Source organism: Oryx dammah, unplaced genomic scaffold, assembly GCF_014754425.2.
Source record: "Oryx dammah isolate SB20612 unplaced genomic scaffold, SCBI_Odam_1.1 HiC_scaffold_27, whole genome shotgun sequence".
NCBI lineage: Eukaryota > Metazoa > Chordata > Mammalia > Artiodactyla > Bovidae > Oryx > Oryx dammah.
The window spans coordinates 132,048,696-132,055,815 of record NW_024070211.1 but is presented as its reverse complement, the minus strand read 5'-3'; the positions used below and the strand labels follow the sequence as shown (position 1 = coordinate 132,055,815).

Below are 7,120 nucleotides of genomic sequence, written 5' to 3'. Positions count from 1 at the left end.
TCTGGGAGGAAGGCTCCTGAAGGCCACGGCAAGGACAGTCAGTGGTCTCCCTCTGTCCTTCCCTAGGGGACCTACTGTGTACTCACTGTGTACTAGGAAGATGAGAAGGCCAGGCCCTCTGGGACTGTTAGACATTGATTCTAGGAATGTGTCCCACTGTCCGAGTGGGCTGCATGGGACCAGCCATCAGCAGAGTCCCATCCCAGCACAGCTCACAGTGGGTCCACAGGGTCCCTGCAGTGGCCTATTGGTCTTCACCTCCAAGCACTGAGGCCCCAGGACATACTCCACACCCTTGTCTTTCTCTCCAAACGCTCCCTGCTGCCAGCCAGGCCTCTCTCTGTGATGATTCTCAAATACATCCGCAACCCAGGCCTCTCTCCAGACTCTTCTTCACCCCACTGGGCCTCTCTGCACCTCCCAGAGGTAACATACAAACCCTTCCTTCCTCCACCCAGGCCACACACACTGCCCACTCGTTCACCTCATCTCAGCCCCACCTGCCTGCCTACATCAGGATCCCCTGACCAGGAGAGACACAGAGGCTTTCTACATCCACCCAGACCCCTCCCTCCACCCACCACAACCAAGGCAGTTGTCTAAAAGCACAGGCCAGACCTTATCTTTCCCTGGGCCCCCATCCTTATGGAATGAGATCCAAAGGCAGGGTATGGCTTTCAAAGTTCTGCCTGGCTTGCATCCTGCCTGGCTTCCCAGTCCGGAAAGTTATGAGTGCTAAGTAAAGATTTTGTGAACTGTCCTTGATAACGGCCAGTTCTCTTCCATGTCCCAGCCTGCCCTGTGCCTCTCTGCTTCCTTCTTCTTCTCAAGAACCAAAGCCTCAGAGACCCACTTTTCTGTTTCTAAGGAAAGCCATTAGGACATGGGTATTACTAGTCATCCCCTGAATTGTAAAAGACACACAAGGAAGGCAACATTCTAGTTCAAGAAAAGACTTTCTAATGGTCAATTTCAGGCAAAAAGACCAAGCCACGAGGGAGTCAAGTGCTGTTGAGCAAAGAACTGCTTCCATATTTCTTCCAGTGAGCACCAAATCAACATTCAGGAAGGAAAGAAAAACTTCTGCCTTACACTTTTCTGACACCCTTTGCATATTTCTAGCACCATGTTATTTAAAAGTATCTGATGGGGCTAGTGAGCAGCCCCAGCAGTGCTGAGGAGCTCAGTGCTGGCTGTCCCCACAGGCCTAAGGGTAGGAGATGCTGCTGCAGAATCAGGCTCCCTGAGAGCAGTGGGCAAGCCAATGTTGCCTGTTTCCTTTCCTGCTCCCCTTCCTGACTGGGAGCTTGCTGCCGGCAGCTGATGACTGATTGTCCCCTAAATCTTTAACCTCCAACCAGTCGCTAAGCAGGGGCTTACCCAGTGGCTCAACTGGTAAAAAATCCACCTGCAATGCAGGAGACACAGGAGACATGGGTTCAGTCCCTGGGCTGTAAGAGCCCCTGGAGGAAACGGCACCCCACTCCAGTATTCTTGCCTGGAGAATCCCACGGACAGAGGAGCCTGGTGCACTATAGTCCATGGGGTCACAAAGAGTTGGTCACAACTACACACACGCATGCATGCGGGCACTGAACAAGCACCCCAGAATTGGAAGAAGGGATAGAAATAGCAGGCAGAGTCCAGCGCCTCTGCCTCCTTCCCAGCCCCATATACACAGTGGAGTCACTGGGCACGGTTGCCACAGCCCACCTCTATCTTCCACGCCTGGGTCTGTGGGCTGGTAGCTCTGGGTGGCGGGCATGCCCAGGCCAGCCTGGCTCCTGTGCCAACACCAGCCCCGGTCCTGGCACCCAGAAAGTGCTGGTGAAACCTACTGGCTGGGCTCCTCCAAATGAGTACGGAATTACTCCCTTTCCGGAGGCTTCATTTTGAAAATATATTTAGTAAGTTCTAAACAAAGCATACCAACCCACCCCGTTTTATTTGTTTAGTTAAATTAATTCTATGTTAATATTTCCATTAGCCATTTAATTTATTCTAAAACCTGGCAACTGCAAAGTAATAAAACCTCTCAAATATTGACAGACAGTAAAGTAAATGTCGCCCAGCTACAACCATCTGTTTTTCCTCCAAATTCCTCAAGATGGAGGGTGTGCTGCCATCGTTTATTTATGAGGTTTCCCGGCGCCCACAGCATCTGCTCTCAGCCCTCTCCCATCCCCTGAGCTAGGGCTGCTGAGGCGACACTCTGTAGCCGGTCACAGGGTGAGAGGCAAAGGAGGAAATGGTCTGGAGTGAAAATGAGAGAATCTGCTTAACAGAGAGAAATAGGCTGAGCCTGGCTGAAGTGTACAAGCCCACTGTTCCCCGCCCCCTGCCCCCACACCAGCAGTCCCCTGACGTCCTTGGTGTGCTGAGCCCTGCTCCCCATCCCCCGCCCCCCTCCCCGAAGCCCTCCTGCCTGGCTAGGCTTAAAGAGGAGGGGCAGTACCGGTGCACCGCTGGCCCTGGAGGTCTTCACAGAGGCAGGGTCCGGCTGGGCCCACAGCTCAGAGCCCTGACTCACCTTCCTCTCAAGGGTTTGCGTTAGCACTGGGGGTGCGGCTGGAACCCCAGCTCTGAGGGCTTCTCCCCATGAGACAGATAAAGCACCACCGGAACTCAAGGCCTCAGACAGGACAAAGATGTGCACTGGTTTCAAATCTCCGTCCCACCAAAGCTGTGGAGCCTGGCCCCTCCCCATCAGTTGAGTGAGAGATGGCCTTCCCTATGGGTTCAGACTATGTCCGTCTGGCCAGTACAGGGGCCCAGGAGGCCAGGGCAAGGTTGCCCCATCTGCCAGACGCCCAGTGTCTCTGGGGAGGAAGGCTGTCACCTGAGCCACCACTCTCTGAGCCCAGGATACAGGTTAGACGTTTCACCCAGGCTGAGGGGCCAGAGAGGGAAGACACGCCACCCCATGGGTTCTTGCACAGCTGACGTGTGCTTAAATGTACCTGGTGTGCACGAGGCACACGTACTTACAGTTCCTCCCACGCCGCCACTCAGAGCCAAGGGAGCCCCAAACCTCCCCATGCCCGTGTCCGGATGTGTGGCCCCAGGCCCCTCAGTCCTCTCCCCACCTGCTCCTCCTGGCTCCCCTCCCCACCGGCTCCAGCAGCGTGGTGAGCCCTTAGCATCTTCCACTGAAGACCCAGCTGGAAAGGGGAGGGGGCACCATCTAGGAGCTCAGTCCTGAGAAGAGTCCAGAGGGGACGGGAGTCCAGGCTGTTCCTTTGTCCAGCGAACAGGCCTGTCAGCCCCACGGCTTGCTCCAGGGATGCCAGACACCTCGAGGTACCCGGAGCCCCATGGGGGCAGAGACCAGCAAGTGATGAGATGTGGCTCTGTGTCCCGGAGTCTGTGCTCAGGACAGCCTCACGAGAGGACAAGGGAGGAACCTGCAGGTTAGATGGGATCCAGGAGGAGAGGATGGTGTAAGGAAAGGGTCAGAGGCCACACGGCTCACCTGACTGGACAGAAGGTGTGAGAAGGAACAAACGTGGAAAGCCAAGACCTGCAACAGGGAAGAAAGTACAGACATTAGCCTGAGGGCAGCGTGGAGCCGAGGCTGGCTTTAGCCTGGGGGAGGAACATGCTCCGGTTTGAACCTGAGACACATCCCTGTAGGGGACACGGAGAGTTGGAGGAACCCAGCCTAGGAGGAGATGGGAAAGAAAGTGGGAAAGAGCAGACTGAGGAAGGGTCTGAAAGACTGTCTCCAAACAAAGGCCTGCCGTGCACCTTCAGTCTGTGTAGCCCCACAAGAGGGTCTCAAGCAGGCAGAGTTAGCCAGCCAGCATCGTGCAGGCTGGCAGCGGGGAAGGGAGCTCTCTGACTCAGCAGGGGACCCAGACAACACTGTCGGTGAGGACCTGGGTCTGACATCCTAGCCAGCCAGGGCAGTGACTGTTCACTGGGCAGCTACCATGCGCAGGCACGTAGACAGAGAACTACCATTCTGCCCACTGGCCAGAGCTCCCCCTCACACAGGAGTGGAGAATTACACAACTCCAGCTCAGGGCGTGCAGCCAAAGAGAGCCATGGTGCCTTGAGGACTCAGATGGGCAGAGAGGAGGAGTCTGGAGGGGGTGGGTCCTGATCCTTGCATCATCACCAAGCGGCTCTCCCAGCCCTGCACCAGACGACAAGCATCCTGCCCAGATGCTGTCACCAGTTTCGAGACAGCCTTGCATGTGAGGAGTGCACAGGTGAGGGGAGACGCCCAGAGAGGTGGGGCCCATGTAGGAGGACACACAGCTGGGGATGTCAGGGTCCAGCCGGGTCCACCCATCTGCACCCCACTCTGCCCTGCAGCTCCACAAACCTGCTCTGCCCAGGGCTCCCCTCCAGCATGTGTAGCAGGGGTGTCCCCAGGCCTGTTGTACCCTCCCCTCCCCACACACTGCCTGCCAGAGAAATGCCACCACACAGCCCTTGGCAACATTCCCCCCACTTTTTATCTACACGTTGGGGTCTTCAATTATCTCTACAGGTTCTGCTGACGTCATCCCAGGAATTCACCTAGCCCAGTGCAGCCCATCACACTCACAGCTCAAAAGAAGAAGAAAAGAAGTTGCATATTCACAGCCAAAAGAGTTCATAAATTTCCCTCCGATTACCAGATGTGTGTAATTTACGGCCAAGGCAAGATGCATCAAGCCCGTGAGGAGCGAAGAGGCGGCTGCGAGGAGGTGCCACCTGGTGAGGAGGCGTCACCTGGTGAGGAGGCAGCCATGCAGCCACAGGCTCTGAAGGAGAGTGGGGGGCGGCCAGTGACGGGGACACGGGCCCAGGGGCAGAGTCAGGAGAGACGGGCAGGTCTGTGAACGTCACACATGAGCATATGCACAGGTGTGGGCCTGGGTACATCTAGCAGCCCCCGGGCCCAACGAGTGAGGGACAGCGTCCAGCACAAGGAGCCCCTGGGATTCAGCAAGACCCTTCTTGCTGCAGCAGAAACCTAAGGACCCCGAGGCAGGGGTTTCACCAAGGTTGGACTGATGACCAGGGCAGCTGCAGATACCTGGGTGACCAGCTCCCCCTCGTGCTGCACGGTAGGGCTCACTGCCAGAGTCTGCAGGTCAGACTCTGGGAATCCACAGTCAGCCTTGGCACAGGAAGCTGGAGGAAAAGTAAAGTCAAAGGTCTACAGGCATTTCAGAAAAGGTTCCTCCAGGACCCTGGCCATCTGCCTCCCCATTTTCAGTTGAACACGCTGAGGTCTCAGTGGCTGTGACCTTCCCAAGGTCACACAAGTGGTAAGTGGTCAAAATGAGTTCAAATCCATACCTGATTGTCTAACCCCCACACCCTCCACCAACTGCTCCTTCCTCCGCGGTGCCGAACAGGCAACGGTGCTTTGCAACGTGTTGGTGTCATGGTCACACCTTGTATATTCTGTTGCACACGCCAAATATTTTATTTTAAAAGATAATAAAGAAAAGGTCTGAGAGCCAGCAGAAAGTGGAGGGTTCCTCTCCATATACTTTTCACACATACAGGCAGACACAGTCAGCCAGAGGTCTGAGAAGGAATCGCACCAGGGCAGGCTGTGAGCTTGTCCATGGCCCCTGGCCACCAGGGTTTGGGGAGTCCTTCCAGCACTTGCTCTCAGATAGACCTGGAGCTGGTGAGAAGTGGCCTCAGTCCCTGCCAGCAAGGACATTCGGGAGGAGGGAGAAGAAATGAGGACAGTGGTCTCGATCTAGAGCACCCACCCGGCAGCACAGCTGCTGAAAGGCAGCAGGTGGCCAGTATCTGAGCGGGGAGAGGTTCTTCAGGGTCAGCCTGGAGGAGGTGGTCCCGGAGGTTGTGGAGGCCCGACTGGCCAGAGGCAGCTGCTGCTCTGAGCACAGGCAGGCTGGACCTGAAGGCAGGGAGGTAAGATTACATCATGAGGAGGCCGGAGGAGCCTTGAGTGACCAGACCCCAGTTCAAGACTGACTGTGGAATCTCGGGCAAGCTGCTCAACCCCTCCAAGACTGGTTCTCCCCACCCAGGTGGTGGAAATGAGAATTCCTATCTTGTAGAAACATTGGTGGGGGGAAGCCAGGTCCTGTGTTTGCACATGAGACTCAGATAATATCGCAGCTCTGGTTACTGAAGGCCTTCTCTGATGGCCTCCTGCAAGCAGGCAGCATGACAGTTATTTCCATTTTACAGGTTAGAGAACTGAGGCTCAGAGAGGGAGGGCATCAGGCAAACCCACAGGGCAGGAAAATGACAGGCCCACAAAGAGGGTCTCCTGGCTCCAAAGACAATGCTCTTTCTCTTATAGCAGCCCCTTCTTCAGCATAAGCCTATTCCTCAGATCTCCCCCTGCAGAGACAAAAGGTAGAGTCATTATTAATCTCCAAATTATCACTCCTTGAAATGCTAGGCAATTCTTCCGCCACTGCACAGCACATACAGGAGGCCAGGGTGTGATGAGAAAGGGCGCTCATTCTGCTCAGACATGTACGGCAGGAGGGCGGGGGGGTCCCTCGGGGGGTCCCTCCCTGCCCTGCCCCTTGACCTTCTCCACAGGGACGACTGCAAGAAGATAAATGTTTCATTATTCAGAGATGCTTCCCGCCAAGCAGATCCAGGGCAGGCTCTAGGCTCTGGCCACCCCTGACCTCACAGGTGCCCTGGAGGTGACCCTAGATCCTCCACATTCCCCCTCCAGATCAGGAATGTCACTGGTTCTGCAAGCGACAGCTTCAGATTCTCTGCAGGGGGACTTGAATCACAAGGGTCCCAGGGCAGGGATGGCTGACACTCATGGAGTTCCCATCAATCTTCCCACAGACACTGCAGGCTCTGGCTGAGGAGGATTTACGGGCTGGGAGGGACACGGGACAATGCCATCCTGCCCAGGCCCCACCAGCAGCGTTTTCCCACGGTCAGCACTGCAGTCCCTGAGGAAAGGGCCAGAAAGGCCAGCACGGGCTCCTCAGGCTGGTGGGCTCACCAACCACTTCACTTGCTTTTTATTCTCTTCTGTATGTGTCCCAAGGCTCTGCAAAAAAAAAAAAAAAAGTGCATTATCGTTCAAATCCAGTGAGGACAGAAAACAATAAGGTTGTCTTGTTGCTTGGTTTTGTTTGTGAGTTCTTCTCAAGCACTAAGACCG

The 7,120-nt window shown here is 55.5% G+C and overlaps 1 long non-coding RNA gene across 1 annotated transcript in view; it reads right to left on the bottom strand.

Moving 5' to 3' along the window:
* Positions 1–5,401: 5,401 nt before the first annotated feature.
* Positions 5,402–7,120, bottom strand: part of LOC120854062 — a 4,593-nt gene continuing 2,874 nt past the window's right edge. Inside the window, exon 2 of the long non-coding RNA XR_005718909.1 lies at positions 5,402–7,006. This is a non-coding gene — a long non-coding RNA (uncharacterized LOC120854062). The remainder of the gene's footprint in view (positions 7,007–7,120) is intronic.